Source organism: Triticum urartu, chromosome 7A, assembly GCF_056163025.1.
Source record: "Triticum urartu cultivar PI428250 chromosome 7A, HENAU_Tu73, whole genome shotgun sequence".
NCBI classification, from domain to species: domain Eukaryota; kingdom Viridiplantae; phylum Streptophyta; class Magnoliopsida; order Poales; family Poaceae; genus Triticum; species Triticum urartu.
The window spans coordinates 526,092,871-526,117,068 of NC_141879.1; the positions used below are offsets into that span (position 1 = coordinate 526,092,871).

Here is a 24,198-nt window from a genome sequence, read left to right on the forward strand (position 1 = left end):
ATTCTAGCATGAATAATAAACATTTATCATGATATAAGGAAATATAAATAATAACTTCGTTATTTCCTCTAGGGCATATTTCCTTCACTTCGTCACATGGGCCTGGCGCCACCATGGCCGACACACATGAAGGAGGAGCCACCATCCCTGCCATTACACGGGACCTGACATCCCCACTCTGGCAGGTGAAGGACGAGCCGATGTCCCTGCCGCGCTACCGTGGCCTCCACATGGCGGCCGTGTGAACCAGGAGTCGAGTCCCCCTAGCGCCCTTGTCGCCTGAAGGACGAGCCATCGTCGCCCCAGCCGCACATCCGCTACACGCGGATCGGTGGGCCCTTCTCGCCAACATGATGCCTGATAAAGGAGGAGTTGTCGCCCGCGATCACCAAGGCGTGTGGCCGCATCCTCCACCACCTCGGAGGCGGCAGTTACAGCGGTGCATCCAGCTCTCGGGCCATGGTGTCTGAGGCGGAGCGTGCGGCGCGACGACAGGCAAGGTACGACCGGTGCAATGTCAGTCGTCGTTCCATGCTCGTCAAGACGGGCGTGGCACCGGAATGGGTTCGCAAGGACCCAGACCTCACCACAGCGTGGGTGCTTGGCTGCTCCATCACCACCGCGGTGACGGCCGCCAGGCACCGCCGCCGCCTTAACACCGAGGACTGGTCTCTTAGCGACTACTCCACACCAACGCCGGCAGGGAAAAGGCCGTCGCTAAGGTGCCTTCGGCAGTGGCCAAGGCGGCCCTTCGCACCATGCAAGAGGAGGCGAAGCAGCTCCTCCGTGAGTGTCAGACAGCCGCCGGACAAGGCTGTCATGGCCCTCCGACATCCTTGCGCCGCTGGAGGGACGACGACGGCGGCGACACTGACGGCAACAGCGGTGCGGCAGGACACAATTGCCACGTTTATGAGGTGGTCGTCTGATATAGGGTTTAGTTTTTTATATAATTTTTAGTAAAACAATCGAAATATCATTCGTTTATGTAAAGTATACCCGAACTTGATTGCAATCCGTACTATTTGAACGAATTTTCTCTTGTTAGCCTGAATTACTATCTAAATGTATATGGGTAGCATTGGATTACGGCCTCCTGTATCCTTGCCCCTGTCTGTGGAACGGATTAGTGGCATGGATGGAAGAGAGCTGCCACTGAAACTGTGGAAGCAAGGAAGCATTGGAGTATCAAGATGATGAAAAACATTCGGGCAGTAATTAATTGCTTATCTGACACACTAAACGACATGTTATCTCAGGCACCAGCTAGCTATACATAATTTCAAAAAAGAAAAGGCTAGCTACACACGGGTTAGTTATGGTTGTCCTAGGCATGGTATAATACGACCTCCGTCTGATTTACTTTTTCTGTCTGAAAATACTTTTCATCAAAATGGATAAAAAAGATATATCTAGAACTAAAATACATCTAAATACATTCCCTTTTATTCATTTTGATGACAAGTATTTGCAGATGGAGAAAGTATAAAACCTTATTGTATGTTGTGTCAAATTTTGGTTATAGATTTAACTAGCAAAATATTAATGCATGTTATTTATTTTTAGAAGAACAGGGAGGCCTCTCCCCGGTTTCATTACCAGAATGAAACCATACAGAGTCTTTTAAGCAACTACATGTTGAAGTTCAGCGATCTAGACTTAAGCAATTATTACAGCCCTGCTCAACTAAGAGCCAAAGGACAAAGCGAAAGGATAATGAATCTAAATGTAGACGCCTGGCAGATCCGAGGGGTGCAATCGCCTCGCCCGCTCCCCTCCTGAACTTGAGTGGTGGCGCCAGGGCGGCCTGGGGCGACTAGGAGATTGCGAGGGTGGACACGAGACTGTTCACCATGGCCTTGCCGTCCGTGTCGCGCTTTTTGGTGGGAGAGAAGAATCCACCATCATCCGAGATTTTGAGGTTGTCCCAGCTTACACCAGCATCCAACACAAAGCCTTTAGCTTTCAGCCACTTGATATCATCAAGGGTTGCTGGATTAACTTTGCCTGCGCAATCAAGAACTCCTCCACTCGACTTTTGCTTGCTTCTGGGATCAGAACCACCCAGGCCTTGAGCATCCTGTGAGTCAGTCTCCACACCTGTTTAACAGACGTCCAAATGGTGTTATTGAAAATCATAGAGTTCCTATATTTCCATAAACACCATAACACAGCCGAGCTAACTACATTTAAAGCTAAGTTCTTATTATTAGATATCCAAAATGGGCCACAGATTCAAAGTCTGTACCCAAATTCTTTTGGAAAAAGAGATTGACAAACGACCAAATATTCCTGGCTACTACACAGTCAAAAAATAAATGGTGATTAGTTTCTTGTTTAGTACAGAAAACACAGTCAAGTGGTTTGATTATATGTCTCTTCCTCAAATTGTCTCTAGTCATCAGCTTCTTTTGAGAAAAAAGCCAAAGGAAGACATGAATCTTTGGGGGTACAATCAGTTTCCAGATAGCTGGCAGGAACAGGGGTTGGATTCCTCTAAAGTTAATCACATGGTACAAAGAAATAGAGGAGTATACCCCTTTACTTTCAAGTTGCCAGATCAGTGCATCAGAGTCACCAGTGTAGGTGATTTCTTTAGCAATCTCAACTAGCTGGTACCATTGTTCCATCATTCTACTGTCAAAATTCCTTCTAAAGGATAGCATCAGAGTTTCACCATCCCAGACATCTCTGTCACTCTTGTTTTGCTCACTCCAAACCATGTAGATGTGCCAGAACTGTACTGCTAGGGGGAGGTGCCAAACCAAGTATCCTCCCAGAACCTAATCCTATCTCCTATCCCTATTTTCCATCTATAAATAAATTTCAGGGTTTGGATGATGGATTTCATTCCTTTCCAGAACCTGGAGGTACTTGGGGCAAAAACATTAGTTTTGCCTCTCATATATTTCTAGTCCATCATCATCTTTCAGGGTTTCCCTTCACCTTCATAGTATCTTTTAACCCAAGACCCTAGGAGGCAGAGGTTGACCTCTTGTAGATTTGGGATGCCCAGCCCCCCAAATTCTTTTTTCATACATACCATCTTCCAATTAGCTAAGTGTAATTTCCTGTGCCCCTCAAAATCATTCCACATGCAGTTTGCCATTTGAGAATTAATAAGCTCTATTGCCCATTTAGAGAATTTAAAGAAAGAAAGTAAGTACACAGGGATACTAGCTAAACATGCCTGGAGCAGCTCTTCAAGAAACTCCAATTCTACCTTGTCAAAGGCTTTCTCATAGTCTAACTTAAGTACCAAGCCCTGCCTCTTGGTAGAGTGGATGGAGTGCAAAATCTCATGAGCTGTAACCACACTTTCTAAGATATATCTTCCTTTTAGGAAGGCTGATTGGTTACTTGCTATGAGCCTTTGCAGGATCCCAGCTAGTCTATTTGTAAGGACCTTAGTGAAGATCTTGAAGCTACAATTTAGTAGACTAATTGGCCTAAAAAAATTCATGCTGGAGGCATCAGCCTCCTTGGGGATCAAGGTCGGCATGGCAAAATTAAGCCTATGAATAGCTAGCTCCCCTTGATGGAATACTTCAAACATGGCTATCATGTCTTTTTTAACCAGCTCCCAGAAGTGCTGGTAGAAAAAGAAGGGGATACCATCAGGGCCAGGGGCACCATCAGAGTATGATTCAAAAACAGCTCTTTTAATTTCCTCTTCCAAGAAGGGGGCCTCAAGGGCCTCATTTTCAGCATTGTTAACTTTCTCTTCATCTGAGAAAAAGGTTGGGTCCAAATGGATCCCACTTCTTTCCTCTTTTTTGAAAATATCTTTATAGAAGTTACAGGCAATTCCAAGCATTTCCTTAGTGCCAGTGACTAGCCCTAGTGGCCCATCCAAGGAGTGGATAGTTGTTTTCCTCCTCTGTTGGTTTGCCACTGCATGGAAGTACTCAGTATTTCTGTCTCCTTCCTTAATATCCCTATCTCCAGATCTCTGTTTTGCCTTAGTATCCTCTTGGAGCCAAATTTTCTGGAGTATGTGTAAATTCGAGTCTAGAGGACTCAGAGTCAGAGAGATCTGTTGTTTCAGATTTAATATCTAGTCTGTCAAATTCCTCTAAAAGGATTTTCTTATATCTCTTAAGATGAGCCTCTTCATTTGAGCTCCATCCTTTTGTCACTCTTCTTAGTTTCCTCATCTTCTCTTGCCAATTATCCAAAGGGTTGGTCTTAAAGGTGGGTTCATTCCAAATCTTGGCAACTAGATTGGAGAAATCTTCCCTAAGAAGCCACCATTTTTCCATCCTATAACTGCTACTTTTAGGCATTTGCTCCACACCTGAATCCCAGATAATGGGTGTGTGATCACTGCCACATCTGGGCAGAGCAATGTAGGAGGCTAGAGGGAATATTTGTCAAGCTCAGTATTGCAGAAGAGTCTATCTATTATGGACATGACCAGATCAACCTAGTTATTAGCCCAGGTGAACTTTCTGCTGGAAAGCTTGATTTTCAGTAGGCTCCAAATCTCTATTCAAGCATTGAAGTTGTCACACCATCTATGGTTGACAACCCCATTGCTTTTTTCTCTAGCATATCTAACTAAATTAAAATCCCCCCCCAATCAGGGTTGGATAAGGATTCTCTATGAACAATGAGTGAAGCTCAGAGATAAAGGCTTCTTTTCCTTCCTCATAGGGAGATCCATAAACAGTAATGATTCTAAAAATTACATCCTTGATCTTCATCTTAAGAACACAACTAACTGAGTAATCAAGATGAGACCAGGAGATGATCTCAAAAATGTCAGCATCCACCCCCATCAGGATGCCTCCAGCAGAGCCTTTTGATGGGAGGTGGTGCGAAGAGAAATCCCTACATCCTACTAAAGATTTAAGGTAAGAATCAGAAAACTCTTCCTTTTTAGTTTCCTGGAAACCAAGGACAGAAGCTTGCAACTTCCTAATTGTATCAACTATAAGGGTCTTCCTTCCTGGAGCAGAGATGCCCCTGACATTCCAAAAAATAGCATTCATGGTAAAACCTTTGTCCTAGGGTGCTTGCCCTGTTTATGCTTACACACCAGGTTCCATACTTCCTCGGAGTTAAAGCTACTACTAATCCCACCCCCATCATTCATATTGTAATTGGGAGGATAATCCTGAATCAGGATCAACATTCCTGTCAGGATTCAGAGGACTAGATACAGGTAAGCTAAATGCATTCACTTCTCTAGTGTCTACATCAATCCCTATTTTGGAAGCTACTGAAATAAAATGAGGGTTATTGAAGAGGGAGAAAGTTGTGTTTTGTTTACCTTGCTCTTTTCTGGGTGTAGCATCTTGAGCCTCCTTAAGTTGTTGTGCCTTTTGTAGGATGGTTCTGGAATCTCCAGCATTCCTTGCACTAGCCCTAGGAGCTTGGATGGGCCCCCACTTCTCTGTCCTCTTGGACACCTGGGTCTAGAGGGTGGGTAATTCTCCTCATATTGCTTGGTAATCAACACTTCATCCTGTTTCAGTGGTGCCTTGTCCTGCATCTCCTCTTGCAGCTCATCCCATTCGTCCTCTGTGTCAATATCATCATTGTTTCATCCTTCCATCTCCCTTAGCAAGTTAAAACCATCTATGTTTTCATCATCGTTGTCCATGAAGCAGCTGAGAGCACTTTTTTCGCCTGCTGCAGGTGATCTGGAGCTTGTGCCTTCAGGAGGGAGGTGGGTGTGGGTGGTTCAGTGTTCACTGACAGTTGGTTGTGGGTAGAGCCCTTGTCACTCTTTCCACTCCCAGCATTAGAGTTACTACCAGCTGCAGACTTAGAACTTTTCTGCATTTCTATGCCCCCAGATCCCCCCTCACTCCCTCTATCAGTGTCTATAAAGACAGAGCTGTTGGCTTTCGGAGGTTCTTGGATAATCACCTCTGCATCAGCCTGGGGAGGCTCCACCTCAACTTGGATCATGTACAGCTTCCCCTGGATCCCAAAAACTCTCTTCTGTGGAATTCTCCTATGGTCCTTGCATAAAATTTTGACTCTAACTGTTTCATAGAAGCTCTGGAAGTTGTGCTGTCAGTCTACATCCAGCAGTACCTCAAATGTTGAAGTGGTCTGATCAAGGACAGTCCATTCACACCATTTAGGATTTAGTTTCCTGAGTTTCAGCCAGACCTCTTGGAATTCATCTTCTGCAGTGATATCTCCCAACCAGGCTTCCACCTTGACCATAGTGTTCTCTTTTGCTAGGCCAAAACAAGGATAACCGGCCACTTGCTCCACATCAATCTCTGGGGGAAACTTGACCAGAAAGGTTCATTCATCTAGCTTGTTGATGGCCCATGGCCAGTTTGTTTTGTAGATACTAGCAAACTCCTTAGCCAACTCTTGCTTACTGATCTCTCCTTGCTCCACAATGACTATTCCAACATTCTTGAGCCAACCCTGGTGATGGGCATTGACATCTGGCATGTCCAAGTGGTAGAAACCCAGGCACTAAGTAGCACCACCCACATACTTGGTAGCTGAGTGAGGTCTTCTTCTGGTAGGACAGTCCTCAACCTTGTGACTAATCATCTTGCAAATGAAGCATCCTTTGGGCTTGGTGCACTTGTCCTTGTGGTGCCCAGGATCTCCACAATTGTAGCAAGTGACACTTGTGTATGACATCAGGCCTGAGTTGCCATGTTGCTTCTGAGCCCCATCCTGTTTCTTCTTCTGCTGAGTCTTTCCCTGATTCTTGCTCTGCTCCAAGCTTCCCCCCTGGTTATTGCTGGGGTCCAAAGACTGCCCCCCAGCTTGCCCTTGCATCTGCTGCTGTGGGGGGGGGCATACCATTGTTGTTGTGTCCCCCCCCCATGATTGCTGCGGAAATTGGCTAGGGAATTGCCCAGGGAAAGCCCATGGTGGGGGAGGCTCTTGGTAGCCGAAGCGAAAGAACGGCGGCTGGCCTCCACCAGAGTTCATACCTGAGTTCATCTGTTCGTGCTGCCAGTTGTTGGAGGTCTCTCCCCTTCCTCCTTTACTTCTTCCATGGTCACGGCCTCTCCCCCCCCTCCATGATGGGATCAGCGGCGGCGGCGGTTAGACTCGGCGAGGACGAGGTGGTGGTGGCGTTGGGAGGGGAGGAGGAGGGAGTGGGAACCCTAATCTTGTCTCCCCCCCCCCTCGGTGCTTTTTATACCACTCCAGAGCTGACTGTATCTGAGCTCTGCTTCGTCACCATGGCATGCTGGAAAGCAGCATGGTGATTTGGAAGCTTTTTTCCTCAAACTTTGGTGTGCGCTTTTGGCGCCTCTTCTCCCCTGAATCACCCTGAAACCGCCGGTGAGCTCCATAACCAACATGGCTTTAGTTTCGTCAGAAACAATCACATCTCCCCTTGTCTGGAGCTCAGAAATTCTCCATTAGATCCATACTCTCTTGCGATTGAGCTCGATAGAATGCCCCCCATAGCACTCTTCTGGATTTGAGTCTCGATGTTCTTGCTGCAAGCACCCACGCAACCACCTCCGATGGTTGGGTGGTTTGATTTGGCGCAATCAGAGATCTCTCCTCTTCCTCTGCGTGCATCAGAATTCGAGTCACGAGCTTCTGGGTTGATTCTGCGCCCCTCCTGGTGAAGGAAATATGCCCTAGAGGCAATAATAAAGTTATTATTTATTTCCTTATATCATGATAAATGTTTATTATTCATGCTAGAATTGTATTAACCGGAAACATAATACATGTGTGAATACATAGACAAACAGAGTGTCACTAGTATGCCTCTACTTGACTAGCTCGTTGATCAAAGATGGTTATGTTTCCTAACCATAGACATGAGTTGTCATTTGATTAACGAGATCACATCATTAGGAGAATGATGTGATTAACTTGACCCATTCCATAAGCTTAGCACTTCATAACTTATACATGTTCCTATGACTATGAGATTATGCAACTCCCATTTACCGGAGGAACACTTTGTGTGCTACCAAACGTCACAACGTAACTGGGTGATTATAAAGGTGCTCTACAGGTGTCTCCGAAGGTACTTGTTGGGTTGGCGTATTTCGAGATTAGGATTTGTCACTCCGACTGTCGAAGAGGTATCTCTGGGCCCTCTCGATAATGCACATCACTTAAGCCTTGCAAGCATTGCAACTAATGAGTTAGTTGCGGGATGATGTATTATGGAACGAGTAAAGAGACTTGCCGGTAACGAGATTGAACTAGGTATTGAGATACCGACGATCGAATCTCGGGCAAGTAACATACCGATGACAAAGGGAACAACGTATGTTGTTATGCGGTCTGACCGATAAAGATCTTCGTAGAAAATGTAGGAGCCAATATGAGCGTCCAGGTTCCGCTATTGGTTATTGACCAGAGACATGTCTCGGTCATGTCTACATTGTTCTCGAACCCGTAGGGTCCGCACGCTTAACGTTACGATGACAGTTTCATTATGAGTTTATATATTTTGATGTACCGAAGGTTGTTCGGAGTCCTGGATATGATCACGGAGATGACGAGGAGTCTCGAAATGGTCGAGACATGAAGATTGATATATTGGAAGCCTATGTTTGGACATCGGAAGTGTTCCGGGTGAAATCGGCATTTTATCGGAGTACCGGGAGGTTACCGGAACCCCCCGGTAACCAAATGGGCCTTAATGGGCCTAGTGGAGGAAGTGGAGAGGAGGCCAAGGGGCAGCCGCGCGCCCCTTCCCCCCCAGTCTGAATTGGACAAGGAGGGGGGTCGGCGCCCCCCCCTTTCCTTTTCCCTCTCTCTCCTCCCCCCCAAGTCCTAGTCCAACATGGAAAGGGGGGAGTCCTACTCCCATGAGGAGTAGGACTCCTCCTGGCGCGCCCCTTGCCTGGCCGCACCTCCTCCCCCTTGCTCCTTTATATACAGGGGCAGGGGGCACCCCAGACACAACAATTGATCATTGATCTCTTAGCCGTGTGCGGTGCCCCCCTCCACCATAGTCCTCGATAATATTGTAGTGGTGCTTAGGCGAAGCCCTGTGACAGTAGAACATCAAGATCGTCACCACGCCGTCATGCTGACGGAACTCTTCCCCGACATTCTGCTGGATCGGAGTCCAGGGATCGTCATCGAGCTGAACATGTGCTAGAACTCGGAGGTGTCGTAGTTTTGGTGCTTGATCGGTCGGGCCGTGAAGACGTATAACTACATCAACCGCGTTGTGCTAACGCTTCCACTTTCGGTCTACGATGGTACATGGACAACACTCTCCTCTCTCGTTGCTATGCATCACCATGATCTTGCGTGTGTGTAGGAATTTTTTTGAAATTACTACGTTCCCCAACAGTGGTATCAGAGCCTAGGTTTTATGCGTTGATGTTGTGCACGAGTAGAACACAAGTGAGTTGTGGGCGATATAAGTCATACTGCTTACCATCATGTCATACTTTGGTTCGGCGGTATTGTTGGATGAAGTGGTCCGGACCGACATTACGTGTACGCTTACGCGAGACTGGTTCTACCGACGTGCTTTGCACACAGGTGGCTGGCGGGTGTAAGTTTCTCCAACTTTAGTTGAACCAAGTGTGGCTACGCCCGGTCCTTGCGAAGGTTAAAACAGCACCAACTTGACAAACTATCGTTGTGGTTTTGACGCGTAGGTAAGAACGGTTCTTACTTAAGCCCGTAGCAGCCACGTAAAACTTGCAACAACAAAGTAGAGGACGTCTAACTTGTTTTTGCAGGGCATGTTGTGATGTGATATGGTCAAGACATGATGCTAAATTTTATTGTATGAGATGATCATGTTTTTGTAACCGAATTATCGGCAACTGGCAGGAGCAATATGGTTGTCACTTTATTGTATGCAATGCAATTGCGCTGTAATGCTTTACTTTATCACTAAGCGGTAGCGATAGTCGTGGAAGCATAAGATTGGTGAGACGACAACGATGCTACGATGGTGACCAAGGTGTCACGCCGGTGACGATGGTGATCATGACGGTGCTTCGGAGATGGAGATCACAAGCACAAGATGATGATGGTCATATCATATCACTTATATTGATTGCATGTGATGTTTATCTTTTATGCATCTTATCTTGCTGTGATTGACAGTAGCATTATAAGATGATCTCTCACTAAATTTCAAGATAAAAGTGTTCTCCCTGAGTATGCACCGTTGCCAAAGTTCGTCGTGCCCAGACACCACGTGATGATCGGGTGTGATAAGCTCTACGTCCATCTACAACGGGTGCAAGCCAGTTTTGCACATGTAGAATACTCAGGTTAAACTTGACGAGCCTAGCATATGCAGATATGGCCTCGGAACACTGAGATCGAAAGGTCGAGCGTGAATCATATAGTAGATATGATCAACATATTGATGTTCACCATTGAAAGCTACTCCATTTCACGTGATGATCGGTTATGGTTTAGTTCATTTGGATCATGTGATCACTTATAAGATTAGAGGGATGTCTTTCTAAGTGGGAGTTCTTAAGTAATATGATTAATTGAACTTAAATTTATCATGAACTTAGTCCTGGTAGTATTAGCATATCTATGTTGTAGATCAATAGCTCGCGTTTAGCTCCCCTGTTTTATTTTTGATATGTTCCTAGAGAAAACTAAGTTGAAAGATGTTAGTAGCAATGATGCGGATTGGATCCGTGATCTGAGGTTTATCCTCATTGCTGCACAGAAGAATTATGTCCTTAATGCACCGCTAGGTGACAGACCTATTGCAGGAGCAGATGCAGACGTCATGAACGTTTGGCTAGCTCAATATGATGACTACTTGATAGTTTAGTGCACCATGCTTAACAGCTTAGAATCGGGACTTCAAAGACGTTTTGAACGTCATGGATCATATGGATGTTCCAGGAGTTGAAGTTAATATTTCAAGCAAATACCCGAGTTGAGAGATATGAAGTCTCCAACAAGTTCTATAGCTAAAAGATGGAGGAGAATAGCTCAAGCAGTGAGCATGTGTTCAGATTGTCTAGGTACTACAATCACTTGAATCAAGTGGGAGTTAATCTTCCAAATAAAATAGTGATTGACAGAATTCTCTAGTCACCATCACCAAGTTAGTAGAACTTCGTGATGAACTATAGTATGCAAGGGATGATGAAAACGATTCCTGAGCTTTTCATGATGATGAAATCGATGAAGGTAGAAATCAAGAAAGAGCATCAAGTGTTGATGATTAACAAGACCACTAGTTTCAAGAAAAGGGCAAAGGGAAAGAAAGGGAACTTCAAGAAGAACGGCAAGCAAGTTGTTGCTCAAGTGAAGAAGCCCAAGTCTGGTCCTAAGCCTGAGACTAAGTGCTTCTACTGCAAAGGGACTGGTCACTGGAAGCGGAACTGCCCCAAGTATTTGGCGGATAAGAAGGATGGCAAAGTGAACAAAGGTATATTTGATATACAGATTATTGATGTGTATTTTACTAGTGTTCGTAGCAACCCCTCGGTATTTGATACTGGTTCAGTTGCTAAGAGTAGTAACTCGAAACGGGAGTTGCAGAATGAACAGAGACTAGTTAAGGGTGAACTGACGATGTGTGTTGGAAGTGGTTCCAAGATTGATATGATCATCATCACACACTCCCTATACTTTCGGGATTAGTGTTGAACCTAAATAAGTGTTATTTGGTGTTTGTGTTGAGCATGAATATGATTTGATCATGTTTATTGCAATACGGTTATTCATTTAAGTAAGAGAATAAATTGTTGTTCTGTTTACATGAATAAAACCTTCTATGGTCATACACCCAATGAAAATGGTTTGTTTGATCTCGATTGTGGTGATATACATTCTCATACTATTGAAGCCAAAAGATGCAAAGTTAATAATGATAGTGCAACTTATTTGTGGCACTGCCGTTTAGGTCATATTGGTGTAAAGCGCATGAAGAAAATCCATGCTGATGGGCTTTTGGAATCACTTGATTATGAATCAGTTGATGCTTGCGAACCGTGCCTCATGGGCAAGATGACTAAGACTCCGTTCTCCAGAACAATGGAGCAAGCAACTGACTTATTGGAAATAATACATACTAATGTATGCAGTCTGATGAATGTTGAGGCTCGCGGCGGGTATCGTTATTTTCTGACCTTCACAGATGATTTGAGCAGATATGGGTATATCTACTTGATGAAACATAAGTCTAAAACATTTGAAAAGTTCAAAAACTTCAGAGTTAAGTGGAAAATCATCGTGACAAGAAAATAAAGTTTCTACGATCTGATCGCAGAGACAAATATTTGAGTTACGAGTTTGGTCTTCAATTAAAACAATGTGGAATAGTTTCACAAAATTGTGCCACCTGGAACACCACAACATAATGGTGTGTTTGAACGTCATAACCGTACTATTATTGAATATAGTGCAATCTATGATGTTTCTTACCGATTAACCACTATAGTTTTGAGGTTATGCATTAGAGACAGCTACATTCACGTTAAATAGGGCACCATCTAAATCCGTTGAGACGACACCGTATGAACTATGGTTTGGCAAGAAACCTAAGCTGTCGTTTCTTAAAGTTTGAGGTTGCAATGCTTATGTGAAAAAGTTTCAACCTGATAAGCTCAAACCCAAATCGGAGAAGTGCGTCTTCATAGGATACCCAAAACAAAATGTTGGTACACCTTCTATCACAGATCCGAAGGCAAGTTATTCATTGCTGAGAATGGATCCTTTCTAGAGAAGGAGTTTCTCTCGAAAGAAGTGAGTGGGAGAAAAGTAGAACTTGATGAGGTAACTGTACCTGCTCCCTTATTGGAAAGTAGTTCATCACAGAAATTTGTTCCTGTGACTACTACACCAATTACTGAGGAAGCTAATGATGATGATCATGTAACTTCAGATCAAGTTACTACTGAACCTCGTAGGTAAACCAGAGTGAGATCCGCACCAGAGTGGTACGGTAATCCTGTTCTGGAGGTCATGTTACTTGACCATGACGAACCTACGAACTATGAGGAAGCGATGATGAGCCCAGATTCCGCGAAATGGCTTGAAGCCATGAAATCTGAGATGAGATCCATGTATAAGAACAAAGTATGGACTTTGATTGACTTGACCATAGATCGGCGAACCATTGAGATTAAATGGATCTTCAAGAGGAAGATGGACGCTGATAGTAGTGTTACTATCTACAAAGCTAGAATTGTCGCAAAAAGGTTTTCGACAAGTTCAAGGTGTTGACCACGATGAGAATTTCTCACTCGTATCTATGCTTAAGTCTGTCCGAATCATGTTAGCTATTGCCGCATTTTATGAAATCTGGCAAATGGATAAACAAAACTGCATTCCTTAATAGGATTTATTAAAGAAGAGTTGTATATGATGCAACCAGAAGGTTTTGTCGATCCTAAAGGTACTAACAAAATATGCAAACTCCGGCGATCCATCTATGGACTGGTGCAAGCATCTCGGAGTTGGAATATACGCTTTGATAAGTTGATCAAAGTATATAGTTTTATACAGACTTGCGGTGAAGCCTGTATTTACAAGAAAGTGAGTGGGAGCACTACAACATTTCTGATAAGTATATGTATGACATATTGTTGATCGGAGATGATGTAGAATTATTTTGCAAAGCATAAAGGAATGTTTGAAAGGAGTTTTTTCAAAGAAAGACCTCGGTGAAGCTGCTTACATATTGAGCATCAAGATCTATAGAGATAGATTAAGACGCTTAATAAGTTTTTCAATGAGTACATACCTTGACAAGATTTTGAAGTAGTTCAAAATGGAACAGTCAAAAAAGGAGTTCTTGCCTGTGTTACAAGGTGTGAAGTTGAGTAAGACTCAAAACCCGACCACGGCAGAAGATAGAGAGAGAATGAAAGTCATTTCCTATGCCTCAGCCATAGGTTCTATAAAGTACGCCATGCTGTGTACTAGACCTATTGTATACCCTGCCCTGAGTTTGGCAAAGGAGTACAATAGTGATCTAGGAGTAGATCACTGGACATTGGTCAAAATTATCCTTAGTGGAATAAGAATATGTTTCTCGATTATGGAAGTGACAAAAGGTTCGTCGTAAAGGGTTACGTCGATGCAAATTTTGACACTGATCCAGATGACTCTAAATCTCAATCTGGATACATATTGAAAGTGGGAGCAATTAGCTAGAGTAGCTCTGTGCAGAGCATTGTTGACATAGAAATTTGCAAAATACTTACGGATCTGAATGTGGCAGACCCGTTGACTAAACTTCTCTCACAAGCAAAACATGATCACACCTCAGTACTCTTTGGGTGTTAATCACATAGCGATGTGAACTAGATTATTGACTCTAGTAAACCCTTTGGGTGTTGGTCACATGTCGATGTGAACTATGGGTGTTAATCACATGGTGATGTGAACTATTGGTATTAAATCACATGGCGATGTGAACTATATTATTGACTCTAGTGCAAGTGGGAGACTGAAGGAAATATGCCCTAGAGGCAATAATAAAGTTATTATTTATTTCCTTATATCATGATAAATGTTTATTATTCATGCTAGAATTGTATTAACCGGAAACATAATACATGTGTGAATACATAGACAAACAGAGTGTCACTAGTATGCCTCTACTTGACTAGCTCGTTGATCAAAGATGGCTATGTTTCCTAACCATAGACATGAGTTGTCATTTGATTAACGGGGTCACATCATTAGGAGAATGATGTGATTGACTTGATCCATTCCATAAGCTTAGCACTTGACCGTTTAGTTTGTTGCTATTGCTTTCTTCATGACTTATACATGTTCCTATGAATATGAGATTATGCAACTCCCATTTACCGGAGGAACACTTTGTGTGCTACCAAACGTCACAACGTAACTGGGTGATTATAAAGGTGCTCTACAGGTGTCTCCGAAGGTACTTGTTAGGTTGGCGTATTTCAAGATTAGGATTTGTCACTCCGACTGTCGAAGAGGTATCTCTGGGCCCTCTCGGTAATGCACATCACTTAAGCCTTGCAAGCATTGCAACTAATGAGTTAGTTGCGGGATGATGTATTACGGAACGAGTAAAGAGACTTGCCGGTAACGAGATTGAACTAGGTATTGAGATACCGATGATCGAATCTTGGGCAAGTAACATACCGATGACAAAGGGAACAACGTATGTTGTTATGCGGTCTGACCGATAAAGATCTTCGTAGAAAATGTAGGAGCCAATATGAGCGTCCAGGTTCCGCTATTGGTTATTGACCAGAGACATGTCTCGGTCATGTCTACATTGTTCTCGAACCCGTAGGGTCCGCACGCTTAACGTTACGATGACAGTTTCATTATGAGTTTATATATTTTGATGTACCGAAGGTTGTTCCGAGTCCCGAATATGATCACGGACATGACGAGGAGTCTCGAAATGGTCGAGACATGAAGATTGATATATTGGAAGCCTATGGCTGGACATCGGAAGTGTTCCGGGTGAAATCGGCATTTTACCGGAGTACCGGGAGGTTACCGGAACCCCCCGGTAACCTAATGGGCCTTAATGGGCCTAGTGGAGGAAGTGGAGAGGAGGCCAAGGGGCAGCCGCGCGCCCCTTCCCTCCCAGTCCGAATTGGACAAGGAGGGGGGTCGGCGCCCCCCCCCCCCTTTCCTTTTCCCTCTCTCTCCTTCCCCCCCAAGTCCTAGTCCAACATGGAAAGGGGGGAGTCCTACTCCTCCTGGCACGCCCCTTGCCTGGCCGCACCTCCTCCCCCTTGCTCCTTTATATACAAGGGCAGGGGGGCACCCCAGACACAACAGTTGATCATTGATCTCTTAGCCGTGTGCGGTGCCCCCCTCCACCTTAGTCCTCGATAATATTGTAGTGGTGCTTAGGCGAAGCCCTACGACAGTAGAACATCAAGATCGTCACCACGCCGTCGTGCTGACGGAACCTTTCCCGACATTCTGCTGGATCGGAGTCTGGGGATCGTCATCGAGCTGAACGTGTGCTAGAACTCGGAGGTGCCGTAGTTTCGGTGCTTGATCGGTCGGGCCGTGAAGACGTACGACTACATCAACCGCGTTGTGCTAACGCTTCCGCTTTCGGTCTACGAGAGTACGTGGACAACACTCTCCTCTCTCGTTGCTATGCATCACCATGATCTTGCGTGTGCGTAGGAATTTTTTTGAAATTACTATGTTCCCCAACACCTGGGCCATCTCAACTCTCTCTGCAGCTTCCTGGCAAGCTCCACAATCTGCAGCTCTTCCTCCTGCATAATTGGTGTTGCTCCTCGCACACTCATGGTTGGAATGGTAGGCCGAGCAGGCTCGAATCACTCTATACATGCCCTCTGCAAACCTCGGCCCGCAATCCTCATCCTGGAGACTAGCAAACCCCGAATCCGGCCAATTTTGCTCTGCCCACTCGTGACACTCGGGGCCATTTGTGCCACTGTTGCAGGATGCCGCTGCTCTCAGTCCCTGGCCGGGGTAGGGGACAGGTATGGACAGGGGTCGACCTCTTCGGAGTCAGAAGGCGGCGCCATTGGCATTTTCCCTTCGATACATTCCCATCTCGCCCGCCTTTGTGGATCTACGCTCCTTGCCTCCGTCCTCGCCCAATTGACGAAATCCTTCGGGGAGGCGGTCGGAAGTGGCATCCTCCGCTTCTCTTCCCGATTGCCTTTGAAATAGATCCTCCTCGCCAGATTGAGGAGTTCCTGATCCGCGGTGTGGCCATAGGTCTCGATCCCCATGGTGCCCATACCTTCATCTTCGGATCTAGCTCTGCTTCCGCCTTCTGCTGCAGTGCCCTCCATTCCCGTACACAGAGGAGGTAGGAGCACGCATCGTCGTGGATTTGCGTAGCCCGCTCCGTCCACCGCTGCATCCTCGTCGCCCGCAGTGTCTCCGGCGATACCGACCCTATCGGGTGCAGCATTTCCGGGAAGGCCCGGTACAATGCGAGGGGAGGCATGTACGGGATCGTCGAGCCCGGGCGGGGCGGCGAGCAGGTAGATCTGTCGACTCTCGGTATGGGGGCGGGGTGTGGGGCGGAGAGGCTCGCCGTTGTGGGGACATTGGCGGCGAGGTGGGGATCGTGGGTGTGGGGTAGGTGGGGTGGAGACGCTAGCATCCCGGACTCATAAATCATATCGTTAAATTTATATTTGAACATGGCTTTTAATTATATTATTTTTTACGACATGCATTGACATTTTGTTAGCTAAATCTAAAATCAATATTTAACACAAATTACAAAGGAAACTAATAAATTAGAACGAGAGGTCACATCCAAGCTTAGCTCTCGGCCTACGGACGGTCTACCATATCAACACGCGGGCATGCGCGGATCGATGCTCGAGTGCATGATTTGCATTTGCCACCCGGCCTCTGCCCGACACGGGACGTGCACAGCTGGTTGGATGGAAGGGAACGCCGAGCTGAGCACAACATAGCGTGTCGGACGAAGCCACGAGGAAAGTGACGAGGCCTCCGCCGCGTGTCGTGTCGCGCGCCCAGCTAGCCGCCGCTAGGCGCTAGCGTGGCGTTGTGTGAACTGAAACCTCGGACGGTGCACGGCGCGCGGTGACTAGACGTTGGCACCTCCCGGCGTTCAGTGTGCACCGTGGAACGTGCCACGAACTCTGCGTGTGCTAGGGGTCCAGCCAGCCGCCGCGGTGTAGTGTAGGTGTAGATCGCGCGGTGCCTGCGTGACCGAGGCTGACGCCTTGTGGCTCCAGTCCGCGAGTTCCGCTGCCGCGGGTGTGTGGAAGAGGTCAGGCCACCGCGGTCGTCAGTTGTCACCGCACAGTGAATACGGGTCAGCACTCAGCAGGTACATAAGGAAGTTTTCGGCTTCGTATAGTTCCATCGCAAAAGAAAATGAAAAGGGAAAAACTTCGAGTGACTCTGTCTTAAGGGCTGGGCAGTAGGCTCTTGCGCGTGCGCCAGCACGGGTGACAACATGCAGAGCATGCACGGGCGCGCGCCTGCATTTCACGAGGGCCCCGTGCGCCGGTACGACGATACGATCGACCCAACGCGCGTGCCGTTGCAGGTCTACCGTCTACAGCCAGCGAGCTGCCGGCAGCGTCCTTTGCCGCAGGGATCCTCCTCGTGAACCGACCAACAGGCCACCTGCCCCGGCCACGTAAGGTTGATGAATTTTCTTTTTTGGTTGATTGCGAGGGAGCCACGTGTGCGGTTGAATTGATTGTGGCGCGAGATCCGCGTGTTTGCCGTGTTCTTTCGGCCTGACTGGCTGGCTGGCTGCCATATGCCGCTGGAGAAGTCGTAGGCCGTGACCTCCACTATATGCTGCTCAATGCGGCAAAGAGTGACACGGGGGGCACCGCATCAGCGATGTCAAAAAAATGGGTTGCGAACAGTACTAGCCAGTGCGACAAACAAGTTCAAGTCGCATATTGGCAGCGCGACGCTTATAAGAGCATCTATAATATAGATGGTTCAAATATAAAAATAACTAACTTTTAAATCGTCTCAGACCAAAAACGCAGCTCCAACAGGCGACTTTCTCGTGATGTAAAATACAACACCTTGCGATGCAAATTTACATTACGAGGTGCATCTGGTCAAAACCAACCGCAAGCCGCGAACGTCCAACCGCCAGTTCCTTTCCTTTCCCGCCCGTCCGCCGCCGCCCCGTCACCGCCCGCCGCCTCCACACCCCGCCGCCGCCCCGCTGCACGCCGCACGCATCAGATCCGGCCCCGCCCTGCCCCCCGCCACTGTTTCCACGCCGCCCCGCCGCCCGCCCGCCGCGCACGCCGTCGCCCCGTGCGCCGCTGCCCCGTCCGCCCTGCCTCGTCCGCCGCAGCTCCGCCCGGCCCCGGCCCGCCCGCCGTAGCTCCGACCCGCTCCAGCTTCGTCCGCCACCGTCCCACACGCCGCCGCCGCCGCCCCGCCCGGTTCCGTCCGCCATCGCCCCGACCGCTCCATCGCTCTCCGATGGCGCCGAAGAAGACGCTGAAGGGCAAGTCGGGCTTCTTCGGCGTGAGGCAGAAGCCCTCTGGTAACTTCGGAGTGGAGTTCTCCGATGCCAGGAGGCGTTGGTGGATCGGCACATACCCCTCCGCCCACGAGGCCACCGTACCTATGACGTGGCGGTGTGGCGTGCCGAGAGGCCTCGGGAGCACCTCAACTTCCCAGAGATCGAGAGTCGGGCAGAAGCGGAGATGCTTGTGCCGCAGGGCATCAAGATGAAGGAGATCCCGACAAAGAAGAAGCCGTCGGTTGTCGTCAGTGCCGGCGAGATCGACGAGGAGGCGATGGCGAGGTTTGCTCGTGAGTATCCGGAATACGTCCAGGCCGAGCTGGAGTACTACTGGAAGCGTGAGGTGGAGCAGAAGAAGAAGGGGCGAAGAAGGAGGACGAGGTCGGTCCCTCGACGGTGATCCCCATCGAGTCCACTTCCGAGAAGGACTGGGCAGACTTCTCGGAGGAAAAGGAGGAGGGGTGCGACGACCCGAAGAAGGAGTTCTGGGTGCAATTCTGCAGCTCCGACGATGAGGAGTCGTTTATCTAGTAGTTTGAATAAGTAGTAGTTGAAGTTCATGTATGAAACTATGTTGTATTTGATGTTTCAACTATGTTAAATGGACTAGTAGTTTGTCGTTTTAAGAAATTTACATCTTCATTTTGCACCATTTATTGGAGTTGTTTTTTTACCATCAATTTGGACCATCTGTTAGAGTTAAGCTTTTTTCAGAGCTTCAAAACGTATTTTTTGACGGTCTAAATTTTACATCTCCGATGTTACACCAATAAATTTTGGACCATCTATAGAAGATGCTCTAAAGAAGTAAACCAACAACGGCAAAACTTTAATACCAGGTACTTCCTGTAAACACAAGTTTGTGTGAGGGATCGAACCGAGGTCCTCTTGCTAATGAACAGCGTCTATAGCGGCCATCATTACTGAGATTATGTGTCTTAAATGATAGCCAAGAGTGTATGAACTACAAGCCACAAACGGATTAAAGTTTTTTTGAAAATTTACATGTGATTTTTTTTTGAAAAAAGTAATTATTTTTTGAAACAAAAATATTATCTAATTTCTGAACAAATTTATAAAAAAATTGAACATTTTGCGAAACCCAACTTTTTTTGAAAAAAGGAACTAATTTATAGGGATAACTTTTCTTGAAATTACAAACAATTTTCTGAAACACTCTCACAAACAGGAAAAAAATTAATAATTCAAACATTTTCCGGAATTATGAACTTTTTTTTTGAAATGCGATCATTTTGTAAACTTCCCTGAACATTTTTGAAATCACGAAAACATTTTGAAAACATGATATTTCTTTATTTCTGAACATATTATGAAAGTGATTCCTGAACATTTTCTAAATTGGTAAATAAAAATTCAAAGGGGAACATTATTTGAAATTCCGAAAAAAATATCGCGAAATTTTTTTAAAAACATGAACTTTTTGAATGTGCAAACAAATTGTGAAAGTGGGAACATTTTTTGAAATTTCCCAACATTTTCCAAAATTATGAACATAAATAAAAACACAAACATTTCAAAATTTCAAATTGGAAACTTTTTTGAATTTCAAACATTTTTGTAAAGTACTAGCGAACAATTTATAGAATTCTATTTTTTAGAATTGTTGAACAAAATTTTAAAACAGGAATATTTTAGAAAAAATGAACAATTCTTTCTAAATACGAACAATTTTTAAATATCTGAACATTTGTTGAAAAGTAAAAATAAAAATGAAATATAAAAATGAAATGAAAGAGAAAAATATACAAAGAAAGTAAAAAATAAAAACAAAAGAGGAGAGAAAATAAATTCAAAACATAAAAAAAATAAAAAACCGAGAAAGAAACAGAAAAAGACATAAACCGGTTTAGGAATCTTCCCTTACCTTCCGGAAGGCTCCTAGACGTTCCCGAAACCGGCCCGTACTGTACTGTAGGATGTTCTTTACTAGTAACTGAGCCGACCCATGTTGCTCGATGGTTGCTCGCTCTGTGTGAATCAACGACAATCCGAAATAACTAATTGAGAAGTACTTATTGCAAAGATCACTCTCACATTCCTTTTTTCCTACATTCATTTATTCAAAGTGTTTTATCTTTTTAAACTGTGTGTTTAAAAATAGAACCAATTTAACCGATGGATTCCTCGCACCGAGATCTTTAAAGTTAGATCCCATGTTGATAGGTTTTGACAAACTTTTTTTCATGAAAAATACGAATCGGAAGCACGGATTTTTTCCCTTTCCGAAAGAGGCACGCCCGTATCTCTCGTGAAATCACAATCATGCCTCTCGCGGAAGCAAAATTATGCCTCTCGCGGAAGGAAAAAAGAAGAAGAGAAAATGCGTTTTTTCTGTTTCCGAGGAGACAAGGCCGTGCCTCTCGCAAAAGCACAACCATGCCTCTCGCGAAAAAAACCATGCCTCTCACAAAAGAAAACAAATAGAAAACACGTTTTTTTCGTTTCCGGGAGGCACGGTCGTGCCTTTCACGAAAGCACTACAGTGCCTCTCACGAAAGAGAAAAAAACACGTTTTTTTCTTGTTTCTGAGAGGCACGGCTGTGACTCTCGCGAAAGCATTAACCGTGCCTCTCGCGAAAGAAAAAATAAACAGAAAACATATTTTTTTTCATTTCTGAAAGGCACGGCCGTAACTCTCGCGAAAGCAAAACCGTGCCTCTCGTGGAAGCAAAAAACTGGGACTCTCGCAAAAGCAAAACCATTACTCTCGTGAAAGGAAAAAAAACACGTTCTTTCACGCAAAAAATTAATTTTTTTCATCCAAAAGCTAAGGAAGACTGATGAAAAACCGAAATATCGAAAAACCCAAAAAAACCCATTTAAAAGCAGAAAATGCGCGCGAAAAAAAATCTGGCTCCGATCGTTACGATGCTCACGAAAGAGCGCTCGTCACCTAGTCCCTCATAGCCATGTCTCCCTTTGTGAGACGTAGCGTCCCCTTACGCGAGACACAGCGTCCCCTCGCCCCGCCTCAGGTAGATGTGGGATGGGCTGGCCCATGAATGAGCAAGGCGAAGAACTTTCCCCGGTGATATTTTGTTTTTGGTTTTCAGTTATTGGTTGTCTAAAATGGTTATTAGAGGTTTTTTCTTTCTAGTTTTCATTGATGTTTCTTCTGTTCATTTTGGTTTTCTATTTTATGTTTCTTTTTTTTGTTTATTTTATTTTTCCTTTCTTCTTATTTCTTTATTTTTAAATTTTAAAATTCATAAAATTAATATGCCTGATTTTAGTGTACGTACATTTTTATATATCATGAACATTTTTAAAAAATTGAAAAAACAAATACTTATAGTTTATGAATATTTTATAAACTTATGAACATTTTTAAATGCACGTCATTTCTTATAATACATGTTGAACATTATTTGAATACGCGCTAAACATTTTCTCATATACACGTTGAATACTTTCTGACAAACATTTTAGTAATCATACGAACATTTTGAAATTATAACGGAGATTTTTCTAAATTCGGTGAACAATGTTTTCTTGTGTCATTTACATTTTTATAAATGGGAGAATATTTTAGTCATGAAAATTTGTTCGAATGGTGCAAACATTTTTAGAAAATTGCAATAAACACAATTTGGGATTGCATGAACATTTTATAAAAATTTCATGAACAATCTTTCATGTGTGTGACATTTAATAATATTTTGAACCTTTTTCTGAATGGTTGGTAAATTTTTTCTAAATTACATGAATGGTTCTATTACATTTAACAAACATTTTTTAGTGTCGTGAACAATTCTGAAGATTAGGTAATATATATAGTAACAATAAAATAAAAAGGAAAAAACTATTGAACATGGTAAGAGCTATAGTCGAATCTTGAAAAAAAAATGGAACGCACTAGCGAGTGAGGGAGCCCTCCTTCCTGTGCGCTAGCCTATTTAGCAATAAGCATGACCTAGACAGGTCCCGTGTGGATCGCTAGTTAGCGTCCAAATGCGTAGTCCACACACGATAATGAGCTGGCCTTTTTTTGCGAGGAAAGAGTGAGTATATTAGCTAGCAATAGAGATACAATCGGTGTTCATAGCTATGGCAATTTTCTGAGGGAAATTTCTTAGCCAAACTGCAGTTTTCACCTACATAGTGTCCTTTTGAACATGCCCACAGGAATAGCGACTATGTATCGCTTGTCGCGAGATCAAAGAAGGTTTGGCCTGAAAGCGCTCTCCCGTCACTATTACTGGGCCGGGCCAACTAGCCCTGTGCAGGTTAGTTCCTTTTTTGTCATATTTTTTGAAAGAAATATTCTAAAAACATATCCCCCCGCGCCCTCCCCACAAAAAAATACATATATTCCGAAAACTTAAAATTAATTAATGAATTTACAAACCGTGCATTTGTAAAATGTTAACGAAGTGTAAAAAATATGTTAGCGTAGGTTTAAAGAATTGATAGCATTTAAAAAAAAGCCTGTAGCACTTAAAAAATGTTCACACTTCCAAAAACAAACGTACGTGACATTTAAAAAAGATGTTTATACAATGTACAAAATTGTTCTTGTAATTAAAAATTAATACCTTCAAAAATGTACATTATATTTCAATAATGTTCACTCATTTCAAAAAATATTCGTGCATTTTAAAAGATTGCTATATAGAATGTAAAGAAAATGATTCGTGTTCTAAGAAAATTTCAGTGTGTATTGAAAAAAATAACACACATTCGAATTTTTTTCAAAAACATTTATTTGAAAAAAATGTCAATCATGTATATGAAATTTTTTAGAAGTGTGTAAAACATATCTATATTTATAGAAAAACTGCACCATGTGTATGAAAAAATGTAGACGTGAAAACATATATTTGAAATAAAAATGTCAAACTTGTATAAAAATGCTCCTAATGTACGGAAAAGGTACACGTGTATGAAAAATGTATTTATGTCTTAAAAAACTAAAGAAAGAATATAGAAAACAAAATGGGAAGAAGAAAATAAAAATAAAATGAAAACAAAAGAAAACCCGGTAAAAAAAACAAAAGGGGACTAATGCAAACAGTGAAAATCGGTAAGAATAAACACAGAGAAAACAAAGAAAAAGAAAACGCAAGCCAGCGGTGCTACGGTACTAAGACTGCCCACTCCCTCGTGGTCAGAGGCAAGACCGAGTTACTTCTCGATACAGGCGAGGAATAGCTCTGGCGCAGATTATGCCTCATTTGCGGAGAAAGCGCACTTAAGGCCTGACGATGCCATTTCTTGTTTTTTTACAGGGTTCTTGTTGTTGTTGTGTTTTCACCAATGTTTGTTTCTACCATATTTCTACA

At 44.3% G+C, this 24,198-nt stretch overlaps 1 pseudogene; it reads left to right on the forward strand.

Annotated features, from left to right (window-relative positions):
* The first annotated feature begins 18,820 nt into the window (after positions 1 to 18,820).
* On the forward strand, positions 18,821 to 19,426 carry LOC147960266 (uncharacterized; annotated as a pseudogene).
* The last annotated feature ends 4,772 nt before the right edge of the window (positions 19,427 to 24,198 follow it).